This window comes from Geotrypetes seraphini, chromosome 16, assembly GCF_902459505.1.
Source record: "Geotrypetes seraphini chromosome 16, aGeoSer1.1, whole genome shotgun sequence".
Taxonomy (NCBI): domain Eukaryota; kingdom Metazoa; phylum Chordata; class Amphibia; order Gymnophiona; family Dermophiidae; genus Geotrypetes; species Geotrypetes seraphini.
Window position 1 is genome coordinate 32,391,309 of NC_047099.1, and position 19,187 is coordinate 32,410,495.

At 39.8% G+C, this 19,187-nt stretch overlaps 1 protein-coding gene across 2 annotated transcripts in view; it reads left to right on the forward strand.

Moving 5' to 3' along the window:
• EPO (erythropoietin) overlaps positions 1-19,187 on the forward strand; it is a 54,432-nt gene that overhangs the window by 9,832 nt on the left and 25,413 nt on the right. Inside the window, exon 2 of one of the 2 annotated variants that reach the window (XM_033923750.1) lies at positions 17,023-17,570. The exons of the other annotated variant lie outside the window; for it this stretch is intronic. The gene's annotated coding sequence lies outside the window, so the exon portion shown is untranslated. The remainder of the gene's footprint in view (positions 1-17,022; positions 17,571-19,187) is intronic. 2 annotated transcript variants of the gene reach the window in all.

The following is a 19,187-nucleotide window of genomic DNA, read 5'->3' on the forward strand; positions in this document are numbered from 1 at the left end:
CAGCAGCATAGAGGGACCATTCTAAGGCTGTTCACTGGTGCCAAGTCACTTGAGAAAAAGCACACCAGGTTCTGAGAGAACTGTGTTTTCTTTTATCTCTCCTAACTGCTGCTCTTCCTGGGGATTCTATCAGCTGGTTCAACACAGCTTTCCCTTTCCGGGCTCTTGTCCAGCAGTAGAAGGGGGAAGCCATCGGCATGTTGCAGCATGGCCCCAAAGTGGTCACCAGCGGTGGATTGATGCCAGCGTCAGAGAATCTCCTGTGGCTTACCCTCTCTTCCCCTCTCCTCGGCGGACTTGCACTCCTGCAGCTGCGTTGTTGGACACATCGAAGGGAAACTGAACTTCATTTCAGGGGTCTGCTGTCGGCGGTGCCTGGCCTTGCCTGTCCGGTGACTGGTGTCATGGTGGTCTCCATTGGCGTGGTTCCTGGTCTTGCTTCTTTAGTGGCGGCCGGTTGACCTGGTTCTGCAGACTGAACTTACTATCAAGCCGCCTCAGAGACTTTTCTGTCTCTTAAATTTGTTTTATTATATTTTTAATTTTTTATCTTCTTTCATTATTTCTATTTTCTATTTCTTTGATTTTTGATCTTGGAAATGTATTACATATTTTTATTTTCATCAGGTACTTTAGCTAGATTGTGAGCCTTTGGGATAGATAGGGTAGTTTTTTCAAGTACCTACCGTATTTTTCTGACGATAATACGCACTTTTTCCCCCAAAAGGTCATGCCGCTCTGTGATTAGCTGCAGTCAGTTACTGACTACAGCCAATCACAGAGCGGCGTTGTACCAGGCAGGAAGCGCAAAGGTTGCGCTCCTGCGTTGCTCTTCTAAAGACATAGGCAGCCGTCCCGGAGACTGCACTGGACCACCACTATAAAAGATACTGAGGGGGGGGCTGTGGGTGGCTTCAGGCTTTGGGTGGCTTCAGGCTTCAGGCAGCTGCGGGCAGCTTCGGGCGGCTGTGGGCGGCTTCAGGCTTCAGGCAGCTGTGGGCAGCTGTGGGCGGCATTTGGCTTTGGGCTTCCCAGCACCAGATGCACCTACATGTAGAGGAGGAAAAACCAAGAAGAAAAAAAATTCAGAACCAATTTTTTTTTCTTGGTTCTTCCTCCTCTACAGGTGGGTGCGTCTTATGGTCCGGTGTGTCTTTTGGTCCGAAAAATATGGTAATTTCATTTTAGTTTGATACATTGTAAACCGCTTAGGTCAGTAAAATGCAGGAGCAGTATATCAAATCGTAAATAAACATAAACATATGGGAAGGCACCAGCATGCATACAGTATGAGCACTGCCTAAAGATTTAGTGCACTTGGCAGTGTCCTTACTCGGTGTCACCAACATGCAAGAATATAATGCCTGCATGGCTTTGGAGAATGCAGAGTTTTAAAGTGGAAGTGTAGAAACTTCCTGTGAGCTGGTAGAATGGAGATATGAGTTTATGCCTTCCTCAGGTCGAGAGTAATTATTTCGTTGAAACAGGAGAAAGAATCCTAAGGATACCATGCACAATTTTCCCTTGAACAGGCCAGATTCTGTATGATGAGAATCAGTTGAACTTCCCCCATCTTTTTTGGTATGGGAAAGCACCTGAAATAGAATCCTCGACCTCGCTCCAGCAGAAGAACTGTTCTATGGCATTCTGCTGCAGAAGGGCTGAGAGCTCTTGGTTACGCACCATCATTTGGAGGGAGTTGAAATGAGACCTTCTTGCAGATGTTTGGGAGGCCTTCTTTCCCAACAAAAAGCATAACCCTGCTGAATAAACTGAAGAACCCAACGGTCAGAGGTTATTAGGGGCCACCTCTCTTGATAAAGGGGTAGCTAGCCCCCAACTGTAACGTTGTCTGGCACTGACAATACATGGCAGCAATGCTCTATATGAAGTAGTCAAAAACTGGGTTGTTTAGGCTGCATAAGGGCCTGTGATTTTTGTCTCCATTGTTGACTTGGACATGAGCATTCAGCAAAAATTCTCTATGCTAAAGGGGCAGTGGATGTATAATGATGCATTGAATACCAATAATAAGAGTACTATGGGCCCCCTGAAAATCTCCTAGATTAAGGAATAGAAGGCTGCATCCTAGAGAACGTTCTAATAGTGTCTGTATGCTTTTGATAAAGTTGGCAACTTCTTCAACTTTGTCACCGAACTAGTATCTCCTCAACAATGGATATCTGCTAGATGCTCTTGTACTTCAGGTTCATGGTCTAAAACTCTGAACCAGGTCAGATGATGCATGGGTATACCCAGTATGGAAACATGGGATGACTCATCAAAGGCTCCTCTTGAAAGATACTTATGACGATCTAGAAACTTTTGGAGTTTCAGAAACTCAGAAATCTTTTCCTGAGGGAGAAAGTCTGTAAAAGAGATGCTCTGTATTATAGATTTCCAGCAGATTATGGAGTAAAGCTGGTAGTCCAATATGCAGTGACTTAGCATAGAAGAATACTCACCCATTAAAGAAGTCTAGCATTCTAACTGATATTTCTGGAGGAGAAGATGAATGGAATGTGTAATCGTGAGCACATATTTATGTGAATTCCAAGGATACAACTTCAAAATCATCTCCAAGAATACTGACTCATCCCGTAAAATACCCAGAGGAAACCTATTGCAAGAAAAAGACAAACCCCACTCCCTCCAAAAAAGGATCCCCCTGATGGTGACATAAAACCCAGAGCTGGAAAAACAAAGAAAAATTTAAAAGACCTACAACCATTACTACAGGAGGATGAATCACTGAAAAAAAATATTCCCAGCTCCACCCATGCTGGTGAAAAACACACTCCCAACACAAACTCACAAGGAAGAGAATGGCACACAACCCTGCAATATACCAAATTGCAAACCTTGCCAACATATTTCACAGGACCCCATAGTCTCTCACATGGGAAAAACATTCAGCATAAGGGAATCCTTCACATGCTCATCTTCCAATGTGGTATATATCTTTCAATGCAAAAAGTGTAAAGAGGGGTGCTACTTTGGAGAAACAAGCCAGATGCTAATAATTAGGATTAGTTTACACAGATATATTAAAAACTGTAATGCCAAGCAGGCTATCACCTCTGTGAGACAATATATCAATAAACAAGAACATTGCATCAATGATTTTATGGTGACGCCATTACAGGGCAGAAGTTATAGAGCACAAATCCTAGTGAAGATGATTGCATAGTGACATGGGTCACATCAAGCTTTCTGCCAATTGATCACTGGATGTTAAATGTGGTTGGAACATGTTCAGTTATATTAATTTTTCTTGATCTCTTGACGAAGCCACAGGCAAAACGGGCCCCATTGAGATCATGATTGTGAAGTTTCATTGCTGTTTGAAGCTAAGTTCCACACTTATGTTTACAGAATATTTATGATATTTATAATATTTATTGTTTTAACATGATAATATTTTGCATTAAGGTTGGTGAGTGGTGATTGACCGGTGATTGATAAATTAAGCCCCCGAATGGATCAGCTTAGGCTGCCCTATAGTGAGTTGGGGAATGAATTTCTGAGGTCTCACCACAAATTAGTTTTATATTTTGAATGAAAGCTCAGCCTTACCACTCTTTTCAGTATTGATTAATGAATTATTTATGATTTTTGACAATAGTTATTTCACCCCACATTTTTGTTGAGAATACTGAAAGGACATTTTAAAATAATCTAGGAACATAAGACCATTGAAATCGTATTTTTACACCCACAAAACAGGACTCAATAAAACCTTGACTTTCTATCACATTATAGAACATTAATTTTTATGACTTTGTCTTCTTCTCATCACTAGCCCCATGTCTCTCTGTCTCTCACCCTTCCCCTTTTGTCTTATACCTCACCCAACACCTCCTCTTCCTGACTATCACTAAAATGCTTTGATATTTCACTTACATATACTGACAGTTGTTAACATTTGCCTATTTCTGATCTGAGGAAGAAGGGTCACCTTTGAAAACTAATCTAACTATGCACTAAGTTAATCCAATAAAAAATGTATTACCTTTATTCCTTTTGTTTTATTTCTTTTAATTCTATATATTATCTCAAACAGTGGAATAACACAGCTACCACACCATTTGACTATGTGAATTCCATAACCTACAAATGATGTGGCAATTGTATCAATTTCTCTCAGAGTAACTTGCACTGGAAATGGAGCCTCCCAGTTTTTGGAAAAGAGTATCCTTCTTGATTATTTGAAGGGGTACTGTGATACCCTTTTTAGAAGAGAAGTCATAATACAGTATTTCAAAAAGCTCTGAATGAGGTTCTTCCTCCTTTACAAATTTAAATGAGATTGTGCCATCTCACGGGCAAACCCAGGAAATGAAATGTTTTCTGGAGGAGACTTACACCTCTTAGGAGAAGTCTTGTGGATCCTGTTCCATTTCCAGGGAAAATTTGAAATCTGACTCTTCAAAGTATTCCTTTCTGAAGGTACGTGGAAGAGAGCATTGGTTCTACGTGGATGAGCGTTGAGGCAGGGGTCTGTCATCTGACTCAGGAGAGAGTTCCCTTGCTGATGTTGTGTGGCTCCTGACAGTCAAGTCAGAGGGCAGGACCTTTTCTGCAACTGATGCTCTGATGTATCCTCGGTACAAGCTCCCTGGCATAGCCTGGATCTCCTCCTGGAGAGAAGGCATTGGTGCAAACTGGGAAACAGGTGTGGAGGCATCCTGTGGTATAGTCTGTTGAGGTGCAAAAGACCTCAAGGATCCAGAAGGCAGCAATGTATTGGAGAGTGATCAGTGTAGCATCAATGCTTCTCCAACATCAAAGACTCCGATGCAGAAGAGGTGTCAGCACTGTGGCTGGAAGGAGAACCATGGTGATGGTTCCTAGGTTTATTATGCTTTTGGTCTCTTGAAGCACAGTACATCAACAAAGAGCACCTAGAGTCCCTTTGCATCCTCAGTACTATGTCCGATGCTAGATGCTCTTGATTCTGCATCAGTGCATTCGATGTTGATGCTCATGCTAATGTAGGTTCTGCGTCTAGCATCAAGGTCCTTACCATGCTCAATGTTGATGTTGATGCAAGTTTTGCATCTGACATCAAGTCCACTGCTATGCTTGATGCTGATGCTAACACCGATGTAGGTTATGCATCTGGCACCTAGTTCCCTGCCATGTTCGAAGTCAATGCTGATACACATCCAAAACTTTAATACACTGGATTCTTCAGGCTTTAAGGGATCTCTTTTGTATGGAGATGACCTGGTCAAAAGCTTAAGTTTTAGTTTAGTTTAGATCATACTGAATGTTCCGGTATTCAGGAGCTGAGCAATGAACACACCAATTATGGGGGTAAAAGCCTGAAAAAAGTCTTATTGCATTGAATGCACTTCTTAAACCCACTTGGCATTCTCTGTGACATGGAGGATAAAATGGCTGATGCAAGGTGAAAATGCTCAATGGCTCAGGCAGCTACTAAAAACCATCAACACTCCTTGGCCAAAAAAATGGCTTCTTGAGGACCCGAAGGCTGCAAAACTGCAAACTCAAAAATAATTTACAAAATGACTTAAAATGAAAAAAAGAAGAAAAAAAGGTCAAACTCTGAAGTAAAATAAGAAACACTCAACAAGGGGAGGCACCAAATGGTAAAAAAAAGGTTTGACATGCAGAGCAACCTGTCTGCTCCATGGAAAACTAGAAACTAATTTCCCTGTGCTCAAGTGTTGGGCAGGAATTCACCTGTGTATATGCGGTGAGAACACTATCTCAAAGATTTTTAAGTGATACTATACTTGACAGTGGGTTCTGTCAGATGACCACACCCATACATATGTAAGAATATTATGCTTGTCCTCAGAGAAATTATTGTATCCTTTTATTTGTACTCTCCTCTTTCCAAATGATGTGGGCTAAGGACTTAATATTTTCTGATCTTTTATTATAAGATTGGTACTATTTTTCAACTTTTTCTTTATGTGCATTTCTTTCGCGTTTTACTATGAAGTAAAATGTTTTTGAAATTATCAATAAAAAATTGCCAATGAGACTTATGTCACTATCACTAAACTTTATTGAAAAGTTTAAAAAGCTATATTGGCATAATAAAAATCATATAGAAGCATCTCTAAGAATGTGTCTCATGATTGTGTAATAAAAAGAGTTTAAACTAAATAATTGTTAAAATAATGAAAAAAAATATAAAGAAAATGATAAAAACAACAAAATGGTTCATAAAATCGTGTCTCTCTCCATATCATCTTTGAACCTTAATGGTTTTAATGACAACAAATGAAAAATCCAAAATTATTCTTTCAAGGTGAGAGTAGCTATATGATTCTCACCCAATGGATCTGGTAGAACTTGTTCCAGTATGAAACAATGTAGGTCAGGAAAAGGGTGAGACAATGTAATACAATGTAAGACCCAAAGGGGCTGACCTAATTTATGTAGTAAAGTGGCTCTTGTATTCTTGTATGCTAAATCTTCATAGGATGTAAGGTGTAACCCACATAGATTTTTTTGACAGTAATCCACCTGATATTCAAAGCAGTTTAACCAGGCAAGAGAGGCTCCTGCCCAGTTAAATTGCTTCTGACCTTGCTAGTAAAAAGTGAGGCTTCCACTAGAGGTCACAACAACCATTTTGCAGTAGCTGCCACAGCGGGAATGTGGGCATTGCTCCTACCCATAAGACCCCATTGGATCACCAACCTATAGAGACAGGGGCTCAGTCAGTCCTTTCTTACATCCAGAATGGGAGGAAGAGGGAATCAGAGTCATAGGGGAGGGAGAGGGGTTTCGGAGAACCAAAGGGCATCTTTTTCCTGGCCTATATTGAGCCAGGACCCACATAAGCCCTGGTTGCTTCCTTAACCAGATTTAGGTGCAGATATTCAGTGCTGGTTCTTGGACATGGCTTGGCATTGAATATCTGGGGATAATTATGTCCATAGTGGCCAGCGTTTAAAAAAATTGCAATGCCCAGTTTCCCCTCTTAGATAATGACCATTCACAGGATGAATCCACTGGGGACAGTCAGAAGAAAAATTATAATGAACCATGATATCATGTATGTCCCTACCTCTAGTAAATGTTGTCCTGACCTTTCACTCTCAATTCTAAGAATTAAGAAGCTGCTTAAACTCATTGGATCTGTAGCCTATAATATTACCAGGCTGGACTCTATAATTTCTTATATAACTTTCTTTAATACAAACTTAAAACAAAGAAATAAATAAACTTACAGTTCAGTAAATCTTATGAAAATTTATTATTTTACAAAATTCATACTCAACCAGCAACTCCTATGAAATAAGGAAAGCCAGGAATGTATTTTCACACACTTTGTGAAGTAGTAATACTATGCTCCAACTTTCTTACTAAGGTGTATTTCAGCTAGCAAAATCCAAAGGTATAAATCAGAAGGGGAACAATACGCTCTTATAGCCATGTGCAGCTCTAAAATGGATTCAGCTATCTCCACACATAAGAGCAGCAACCAAGAGAAAGGGGTGCTCAGCCCACCGAGGATAGAGAAGTGCACCCTGGGAGCTTATCTTAAAGAAATACTCTCACTTCTTACATATATCTATACACAAGTAATCTGCATTCATGAAAGTGGAGGCAAAACACTCCCTGCTTGGCATCTGTAGATACCACTATTACTACTCAACTTAATAATACCACATAGTCCATTTAAAGTCCATAAGTCAGTGAAGCTTGAATTTGATGTCTTTTGGCTTGTCTTGATGTCTACGACATAAAGACAAATTCTCTCTAGCAGTTTTGCAGGAGTTGCAATGAGAGGCTGACAATACAGGCAAACAAACAACATAAGAGAGAGTAAAAAAGAGACTCTCCGAGTCTCTGGAGTGGACAACAGTCTATGATGTCCTGGTCATCATGGTTCTTCACAATGAGTAAAGATCACTTCAGAGATTGGTCAGATGAAAATCTTCACTGTTCCTTTATTTATTTTCTTAATTTCCAGCTTGCAAACTTTCCCATCCTCACTTGGGAAGGTTCTACTAATGAGCTCTACAGGCCAACTGTTACGTTGAGCTTAGCTCTCCTTCATCAGTACAAGATCTCCTCCTTATAGGTTCAGCCAGTTGTCTTGCCATTTATTTTGATATTGAAGAGTAGGAAGGTATTCTCTCTTCCAGCTCTTCCAGAAAATGTTTGTAAGGTGTTATACTTGCTTCCACTGATGTTTATAGATGTTGTCACTCTAAAATCTTCAAGTGGAGCAGAAATGGTATTGGTTTTCTGCATTAGAAGCATAGCTGGTGTCAAGATCAATGGTGAGTCTGGATCTGAAGATACTGGTACTAGAGGTCTGGCATTCGTAACACTGACCAACATTCATTTTGGTGCCTCAAACGTTAGACCTGTTTCTGAGTATATATGACCTGATTTAAAAATGGCACCAGTTTTCTCCTATCAGCTCTAGCTTTTGAGATACAAAACATGTTCCATATACCATTCTTCACACTGCTCGCCCATTTAAAAATCAGGATATTTTAATGTAGTGTTTAAATTATTATCTTTTAAGCAGGAAGGAAATATTAAAAATTAAAAGAAAAGTGTACAGCATGAAAATCTACAAAAGCACAAGTTTATGATACAAACTTTCCAGTCATTCAACATACAAGAAGCTCCTTTTATAAGACTTCCGAGAGTGGGATCTGCTAGGACAATCCCGCATAAGATTCCAACAATAGTCTGCCATCATGTGTGCATCCCATCTTCCTTGGTATCTGGCTTCCACTGCTTTTATGTCTTGGTGAAATCTTTCACCTTGCTCTTTACTTAGGTTCTCTGGAAAGCGATCTAAGTGACTGTGCAGATAATGGGCTTTAACACTCGTATTACAGCCAAGCCTGTTGAAATGAAAGAGCATATCCTCTACTAATTGTGTATAGTTAGCTGCCTTCTTGTTGCCAAGAAAGTTTTTCACAAGAACAAATGAAGACCAGGCACATGATTTGATTTCATTAATTGATACTATGAAATGTGGGTCATTTATAAGTTGACTGATCTGTGGACCTTTTACAATCCAATGTTTCGGATGTAAAACTATAGTTGTAAATATGTAAACACTCTCGCTATATCTAGTAACTTGTACGCAAAAACATAAACCAGGTGACAGAAGACAAAGTTGAAAAACTCATTAGAATTTAAATCTATGTGCAACTGTTTTAAACAGATCAGGTTGAGAAACTTTTGAAATACAAATTTATGTAGTCTAAGGAAACCATGTTTACTATCTAAATTTTTTGCACATAATTATATAATATAACAGAACAAAGGCGACTTTGTCATTTGAGCTTTACATTTTTATGCCAGTGTGCATTATAGGAAAGTAGACAAATAATTGTGAAATAAAGGTCATTACACACACACAAAAGTGAGTAATTTAAATACATAAATTTTCCATTCAAAAAATAAAGCTTGTTATGTCATCCCGATTCTACAGAAGAAATCTATGAAATTGCGGTAAAAATATTAATTCAACCATATCTAAGAAACTAGAGCTGATGCACTCTATCCAATGCAATTTTCTGAATCAGTGCCCCAAATAACCCCAGGAACAGGTCAAAAACCCAAGGCACCAAGAAATTTTTTTGTTGGCCTGAGATTATTGCTCCAACCTCTTCAAGGAAGGTGGTTAAAGCTTCATGTGTTAATTGCAAATGATCAGTCTCTAACAGCATGGCATTAAGTATCTTCTGAGCTATTTCAATCATGTGTTCCCATGCTCTTCCCAGATGTGAAGGGTTGAAGACCCAAGTGCACTTTTGATTGCATAGATACCTTTCTATTGCAGATTGATCCAACTTGACAGATGGAATATCCAAATCTCTCTAGGCCCCTACATAGTTGGTTCCACAATCAGAATGGATTTGCTTGACTTGGCCTCTTAGGGCAAGGAATTCATGTGAAGATTATTCTCAATGTTTGTTGCTGCACTCTCCACTTCTTGTGCGCTGTGTTATGACTGACCAAGGTTAAAAAATGTCTAGATCCACTTAAGTAAATGGTGGTTCAGTACCTAGTCGATCTGATAGCAAATCTGCTATTCTTTGTTCTTAAAGCTTGCCCCTTAGTCTATGACATTTTAGATAATAGTGAATTATAGAAGCAATGATGCATTTCGCTTCCACGATCCACAATCCTGTTGCTCTCACAGCTCTTTCTGTGAAGTGTCTGCCTTGGGGTTTAACTTGCTCATTGACAGTGTTGCACAAGCAAGGTGGTATCAGCCTGGAACAATAAGCGGATTCTTCTCACCCCTTTCTAGTTCTGCTTGGATAAGGCAACCTCTAACTCTCAGAAGGCATTTTTTGTCAATGAAGGGGTTCAGCTTCAGAAGAGGGCTATCCTTTGGAAGGTTCATACACTTCCTGATGCATTTGAACTCTTCTGCATACATTTCTTCTGCATGCTTTTTGCTTGAATGATTTCATTCACTGGTAAAGCTTTCGTGCAGTGGTGACAAGTGTCAGATTTTTTTATCAGCTAGTTGATGATATGAAGCTGCAAGGTGGATCAGGCATGTTATGGCCCTTCTGAGTGATGACCAACTTGAGAAACGAGAAAACAGGTGAGCTCCCAAGTTGCTATCAGTCACAGTCTTTGTAGCAAGAACAGCCATTTCTGGATGGATCTCAGAGTCAGGGTCTATGAGTTCAAAAGAGTTCTCCATAGCTGAAAGTGTATTACCAGGTTTTAGGAGAAATTCTGGTCCTGCTAACCAAGTAGTTTCCATTAGCCAGGATGCTGGCACAGCTCTGGTTGCCCAATCTACTGAATTCTGACTAGTTGACTAGCAATGCCATTGCTCTGGCTTTGTTGACTTTCTTATCTGTTCATCTCTGTTGCTGATGCACACATAAAATCTCCTTGTTTGGTTGTAGATGTATTTCAGGACAACTTTGCTGTCACTGTAGAAGATGACTGCATTGACATAAATATCAAGTTCTTTGAGTATCATTTCTGCTATTTCTAAGCTAGTACTGCTCCATATATTTCCAAATATGATTAGGTGGAGGTGATAACTTGGCTTTGCCAAAGATGAATTCCACTTGGGATACCCCATCTGCATCTGTAGCTTTCAAGTAGGTCAGTGCTGCTATGGCATTTTCAGAAGAATCTGAGAAGATGCAGATTTCTCTGTACCAGGAAGTACTGAGTGCTACAGAAACATAATTGCAAGGGATATGCAGTTGTTCGAGTCTTTAGAGAATCTTTCCATTTCTCCCATTCTTGTCATATTTCTGATTGGAACGGAATATCCCACTCATTAGTACTTTGAGAAAGCTTTCTTAGTAATGATCTCTCTTGACTGGTTACTGGAGCCATGAACCCCAGTAGATTTTACAAACTATTAACTGTAGATAAGTCACCTCTGCATGTGTATGGTTTTTCTTGGGTAAACACTTGAAATATGAAAATTTCTTTCTTTAGGTTCCAATGCAGACCAAGACTTCTCTGCAGCGGTGGTCGTTCTTCTTTGAACCTTTTTTAGATCCAGTAGCTTGTCATTATCTTTGCTGGTGATTTTTGGAAAATTGTCTATTCTCCTTATCAATGCTTGTTGGATGGCTTCTGGATTGTCTTATAGCTGTTCGAGCCTCTCCCATATTTCTTGCAGGCCTTGAGCATCATTGTTCTGAAATGTATCTTTTAATCTCTTTATCTTCTCTAAAAATTCAGGTCATAGGCGTTGGAATGGTGGAGGCCATAGAGGCCATGGCCTCCCTAAAAATCAGCGATTGCAGATTGGTGTCCACACTCCCTCCCGTTTTCTGACGTTGTACTTTAAATATTTGGGGCAGCTGCCATGCAGCGTCAATGATCAGGCCTGCCCCGGAACCCTTCATTCCACTTCCGGGGGCAGGCCTGCTCGTTGACGTTGTGTGGCGGCTGCCCTAAATATTTAAAGTACAATGCAGGAGGAGGTAGGGGGTGTAGTCAGGAGCTGGTGAGGGGCCATGCCGCAGGATTCTGCTGGGGCTAGGATGGAGCTCCTGGGGCTCTCCAAACAAAACAGCGTTCTGCTGCCTATGATTGAGATCTCAATCATATTATCAAGTTCATCTCTTGCCTTGGTGTGGGCTTCATGATAGCTATGGCAACTTTAAAGTTGGCTTTCTACCCTCATTACCTCTCTGGGTGGTCGTTAAACTGAGTGAGCCCCATGTTCACCAACCTTTTAAGTGCCATGTACATTGCTAGATCTTCTCTCTCTCTCTCTAAGGTCTGTAGCGTGCTGGCAGTGATTATCTGTGGCTGGCTACTCACTGCTGTTTGCCTGGAATCAGGTGCGGAGTATGGCATGTCAGGTGCCTCTTGCTTAATCACAGTGTGTTGAATGTGGATGCTTATTCTTTACTTGAGCCCAGTACCTGTATGGTGCCAGAGTCTGTGCTTAAAAAAGAGTGTTTCTCTCAGTGTGCCTTTCTAGAGCGAGAACCGGATACAGTGCATCCATGTGTGTGCTTGCGTAATGGCATGTTTCACCTTACACTTGCGTGCTTCCATGGCATGCTTCACCTTAGACTTGCTTCTCTCAGGCAAGCTGGACTCTGCTGCAGAGGAACATGCTTTACCTGAATCTAGTGACTCTTCTGAGTTAGACTATGATTGTTTGCTCTCTTGAGCTAAGGTCTGAGCCTTTACATATTCTGCTGTGCACTGGGCAGAAATCTTGATATGGCTGACTCTTCCCACCTTCAGGCCTTATGGCTGCTTCAAGGGCCCTGGCATCTGCCTTGATAGCAGCTGCTTGTTTCTCATGCTGGAGCACCTTCAATGCAATATCTAGCTTCACCTTTTTGTGCACTATGATGGCTTCTGCCTCTTCTAATTCTGCTTTTTGCTTCTATTCATCTAGTCAAAATTCTGTGCTTCTTTAGTCGCTTCTTGTTGGCTAAAGAGAACCTTTTCCTGTCCCAGCTGCTGTCTTGGCTCTAGCTCAAATGGCTGCTGAACTGGCTGTTGACTAGCCTGATTGTCTAGTTCTGTGAGATCTGAAGGTTCTAATGGTTCCAGAACTCCTAATAAAGCATTTATAACTTCCTGAATATTGGGATTCAGTGTCTTTTGCTGAGGATTCTAATAAGCTGGGCTCACTGGCCTTCTCTGCCATGATGTATTGATAAGAATAAAAAATATATAAGGGGTTTATTTTTAAGTTGTTTTCAACTGCTTTTCAAGCTGTACTAAAAATACAACAATGAATTTTGTGAGGTGGGGGCTCACACACTCCCTGCACTAGATATGCCTAATGAATTATTCATGCAGCATCAGCTATGCTTTTGTAATGGTCAGATTGAAGTATGCAGGCAGTCCCACTGACCTATACTAGACAAGGACTCTTTATGAACTTAAAATTCCACAGATCTTTTGGTTCAAATGTTCAATGACCCCTGATCACAGCTGTCTGATAGGCACTGCTCTGTTATCTGATTTTTACTGTCCTGAACTTTCACTCTCCTCTGAGGATTGTTAACCCTTTCAGGACCAAGGGACATATTTGTCCCATAACTTTAAAATCCTATAAATTTTGATTGGGATAGTCTACAGTTCTAAATTTGATATGTACGGATTCCATATGATACTGCCTTTATGTAAACAAACTGGTTCCGACATTCATTCATTAGCGTCGTTGCCAGATTGACGAGAAGATTCACTTGCCACACTGTCCATAAGCCAGAAGTGTGATTTTTTAAATAAAAATAATGATATTTCACAAAAAAAATCAATTTTTTGGCATCTGCAAGCCCTTTTTACCATAAAAATGTCGTCAAAACCACAAAAATTGGCCTACGATCTTTATGGTCCTGAAAGGGTTAAGCAGCTTAAACTCATTGGATCTGTAGCCTATAATATTACCAGGCTGGACTCTGACTCCTTAAAAAACTTTCTTTAATTCAAACTTAAAACTAAGAAATAAATTTACAGTTCAGTAGATTACATGGAATTTCTTCCCTCACAGAATTCACACTCAACCAGCACCTCCTATGAAATAGGGCAAGCCAGGAATATATTTTTCACACACTTTATGAAGTGGTAATACTATGCTCCAACTTCTTTCACTAAGCTGTATTTTGGCTAGCAAAATTAAAAGGTTAAAATCAGAAGGGGAACAGCACTCTCCTATAGCCATGTGTAGCTCTAAAATGGAGTCAACTATCTCTACACATAACAGCAGCAACCAGAAGAAAGGGGTGCTCAGCCCAATGAGGATGCAAAAGAGCACTCTGGGAGCTTGTCTTAAAGAAATACTCTCACTGCTTACATATAATCTATACACAAGTAATCTGCATTCATGAAAGTAGAGGCAGAACAAATGTAATGCAAGAGTTAGATTTAAAAACTGGCTAAATTTCCAAAATATGACTCTCCAGAGTGGTCACAACAATATCCATGTTTAAGAAGCCCTAGGTACATTAGATAGATTGTGAGCCCCCTGGGACAGACAGGGAAAAAATGCTTAAGTACCCAAATACATTCATGTAAACCGTTCTGAGCTCTCCTGGGAGAACTGTATAGAAAATTGAATGAATAAATAAATATGAACATTCCTCAGCTCTCAACTTTAGATATTCTCATGACCATTTTTGGAGGATTGTCACAAGCCTTGCTGTATTCCCATTGACTTTCTATTGTATTTACCTATCTAGTGCTTTGTAACAATGATTTTATGTTTGATGGACAGTTTTACTTACAAGTACATGGTACTGAAATGGTTACAGCCATAGAACCAGTATAACTAATTTGTACATGTAGCCCATGGCCTCCTATGATACCCTAAGGCTGGTTATGTGCACAGGAGGCAGGCCAGAAGAACACTATCAGGTAAAAAGAGGCTAAATAGGACAAATAGAAACTCCTCCTTTATCAGTAAATTCAGGGTTCTGGGATACTGATTCCCAGAGTTATATGTATGAGATAGCCAACTGCTTAGAGAAATTCTCTGCCAGCTCCCACAAAACTATTAACCAAGAGATAGACAGGCTGTTTCTCCCTACTCCAAACTGCTGCTTTCCCCTTCTCACTCCAACTGCTTTCTGTTTCTCTCTATACTCATCTTAGGCTGAAATATTTTTTTTAATCTTTCAAAATAGCCAATAATAGCTCTCTGCTCTTAGCAGTGGGAGGTGGCCATATAATATACAGACTGTTTCCTTGTTGCTTTGACATCAGAGTCCTGTATGCTGAATTTCTATACTTTGAAAGATTCTGTAAACATGGGAATCTCCCTCCTCACATACATGTTTAAGTTTGTGGTAACTTATTTATATTCTTTGACTTGGTATAGATTAATTGATGATGTCTTTTTTTGTGTGTGCTGTTCAACCCAGCAAATGCTATTTGAAGTCTGTTCATGGCTTAATACTTTGGATCAGCAATTGAGGTTCTCTATACAATTTGATCTGCATAATACTTTATGTTGGACATCATCATTAGCAAGGAAGACCATCACATTGCTATTATTATTTATACAAAACCAACTTGAATGCAACAATTTATTAAGGTTTGAAAGTCATCATCCGTATAAGCTTAGGCCAGCTCTTCCCATTGGACAATTTTTATGATTATGTAGGGTTTGTTCATCTTTTGGTGAATATAAATTGAGGTACCATTTATCTGCTATCTGGTCTGCATTCATTAGGGTATTATGTGCTAACTGGGTGCTATTCCTTCAGGAACAGTTCAAACACAAATAGAGAAAAAAATATGTGCTATATGCTAGGACAATCATTGTTAGCTCCTAGGATAACCTAAATACTGTGTCATCATAGGCATATTTTGGAACCTTATCTGTTTTTTTAATCTGACTCTTGCACTGTCTTTGTTAGAGGCAGGAACATTTGTGATACTGTGGTTCATTATAATTTTGCCTTTGACCAGCCCAATTGATTCAGCCTGCAATTGGTTACCACCCATGTGGACATTATAGCTTTTGTCTACAGTACTGACTTTTTCTTCTATTGGATGGACCAATCCTATAACTCATAGGAAATTTTTTTTGAGACACAATACCACATGTTAATTAAGGGCCCTTTTTACAAAACAATGCTAGCAATGATGCCATGGTAAATGCACCAATGCCCCTTCAGTTCCTACGGGCTTTGGTACATTTACTGTGGCAGCTTTGCTGCCACAGTTTTGTAAAAAGGGCCCTAAGTTTTATTTATATTATTAACCCATATTACAGAAATGACTTGGATCACACTTTTCAACCTATGAAGATTAGACTTACAAAATACAAGAGCTGTCTGATTACACAAATAATGTTGGTCGCTTTGCTCTTACTCTGCATTACACTGTCTCACTCATTTAGATTTATGTTGGTTCATACTGGAACAAGTTCTACCAGGTTCAGTGGGTGGGAATCATATGGCTTGAGAGAAACATTTTGGATTTTTCATTTACAGTCAGTAAGATCATCAACTGTCAGATTCTCTAAATGGCGCCGATGTTGGCGACCACCTTAAAAGCAGCTGTCGATCATGTGTCAATCACACGATGGTGCCGTTTAGAGAATTGCACTTCTGGGAAAGATAGGCCAGGGTTTTCAAGGCCTACATTTCTGCTGCCTTTAACATGAATTACGCCTACATAGGTGCTTTATGGTGCCTAATGCCACGTCCAGTGCTAGCCACGACTATAGTGGCATTGGAGGCACAATTCCGGTGCCTTTTGTTTAGCTACCGGTAGGCACTTTGAATTTATAGTTAGCTAGCATTTCAAACGGCATTTCTGTGTTAAGGCGACCATTTATGGAATTTCCCCTTAAAGAGCTTAATGATGATGTGACCTGGAACACTATCTTATGAAACATTTGTTTTTTTGCTTTTCTCATTTTCATTATTTTATTATAACACTTCTTTAGTTTCAAATTCAGTTTCATTGTACAATCATGAGACATTTCTGAGAGATTCTACTATATAATTTTTAATTATATATAAATATGATTTTTCCATTTTTTTAAAATAAGGTTTAGTGATAGTGATGTCACTCCCATTGACCTTTTTTTAGATGCTGCAAGTCACAGTCTATTTGATGGTGTAGTAAGCCAAGATGTTGAAGAAACCCGTGCACATGCTATTCAACATGCTTTAGCGATTCCTGTCACAGCAACTCCCTAAAGCAGAAACTCTTCAAATTCCAGTCCCAAATTGGCACTAAACTAGCCAATCACCACACTGGCACTATCAACAAGCTTGGATAAGTATTTTGAGCTTCTCTTCCTCTGTTTGTGTTTGCGCTGTTTCACTATTATTGTTAAGACACCAATGACAGCTTGTGACTAGGGACTTTTCATGAAAGCTGAATTAATAATGCAGTGATTGATAACAATTTATAAGAGTTGAATGCTGACAAATACAAGGGACCTTTTCATTATAATGTGATGAAGAATTTATTATTTTCATGTAATTTTGTTAGACAGATAAGCAACTTCATTTGGTTGAATGGAACAAGGGCACTTGGATTGATGACTGAGATGAGAGCCTTTACAAGTTTGTCAAGACATCTGCATGATTGGAGGCTCATTCATCTAAGGATCCCTTAACATATTTTATCAGGTGAAACACAGTGGGTTAAATTAAGCCTTAATATTTAGTGCTGGGCCTAATTTGGCTACAAGTACTGAATACCTGTGTTCTTGCAGGGCACTGGAGGTTATCCAGATCTAGCCAGTATTCAGTATAGGTACTCAGGTAATTAATTGAGCATAATGAGGACTAGATTTTATATGGTACTACTTGCCCAGTTGGTTAATCAGGCATCAACACTAAATATCTGTGTGCCTGGATAACTTCTGAATCCACCCTGCCTCTGTCCCCAGACAGCCTCTGCACTAACCAGAGAGTACTGAAGTAAAGTTACTCACCTGTAACAGGTGTTCTCCGAGGACACAAAAAATGATATGGACAGTCAAAAAGTGTACCGTTACTTTAAATTTTAGCACCACCCATACCACACATGTGCTGGTGCCTTCCCACCCGACATAGGCTTGGGGGACCTGTAGTTCAGTAAGAAAGCTAACAAGCCGAGGGGAGGTGGGGAGATTGTGAGACTATATACTCCCAAGCTGCCAGGATCATGTTTTTAGGAAGAGGGTTACAGGTAGTAACCATGAATGTGGCAAAATGAGAGTGTGGAGGGAGAGCTGGCATTCAGGAAGAAACAAATTTTGCAAAACTGATTGTCCAAACCGACTTTACCTTATGGAATGTTGCTCAAGACAGTATTAGGAAGTGAAGATATAGACTGAGGACCAAGTGGCTGCTTTACAAATGTAGAGCAGAGATGGGCTACTGAAGTCGCCATAGTTTGAACCTTGTGAGTAGTTACATGGCCAAGCATCAGCCCAGCCTGAGTAAATGTAAAGCAGATACCATCCACAAGCCAAGTAGGGATGGTTCTCTTGGTGACAGGAAGTCCAAGTCTGTTAGGGTCAAATGACATGAAGAATTGAGTGGTAGTTCTGTGAGGCTTGGTGTGATCTAAATAGTAAGCAAGAGTACGCTTACAGCTCAAGATGTGAAATGCTGCTTCACCAGGGTGAGAATGTGGACTTGGAAAGAAAACAGGTAGGATTGGACTGATTGAGATGGAATTCAGAAATAACTTTTGGACTCATTACTAATGTTAAATGGATTTGTAGTTTTTAAGCTTCCTCTCTGTTCTCAACCTTATGAAGATAAATCTGTTCTGTATTCACATTGAATGTCTCCTGTTTCAAATGATAAGAAGAAGAGAACTATAAAAAGAGAGATACTAATTGTTAGGGCCATCAAGGGCACAAAGAAAATGCAAGTCAAATGCCACTGGGCCTCTTTTTTCCGTGAAATATATTTGAATATTACTGGATAAATACAGTGGTGTGAAAAAGACTGGAACCACTTGTGAATTTTGCATTCTTTCAAATTTCCGACCTTTTATTTTAATTTCTTTGTTAACCCAATAGCTTTGTCTGTGCATCAATTATAAGGGATACATTTGGCTATTAGCATCAACTTTTTAAGATCACTTGTTTCTAATTTTACAATTTTATTGATACTGGGACATAGCTACTACAACTTTTACAGATTATGCTTCAAAACTGGATCAAGACTGTCTTATCGGCACAGGTTTTTTCTGACCAATTGGGAGGCTGCCTTCATCAGCCAATCATAGTCCAGATGTCTAGGTAACAA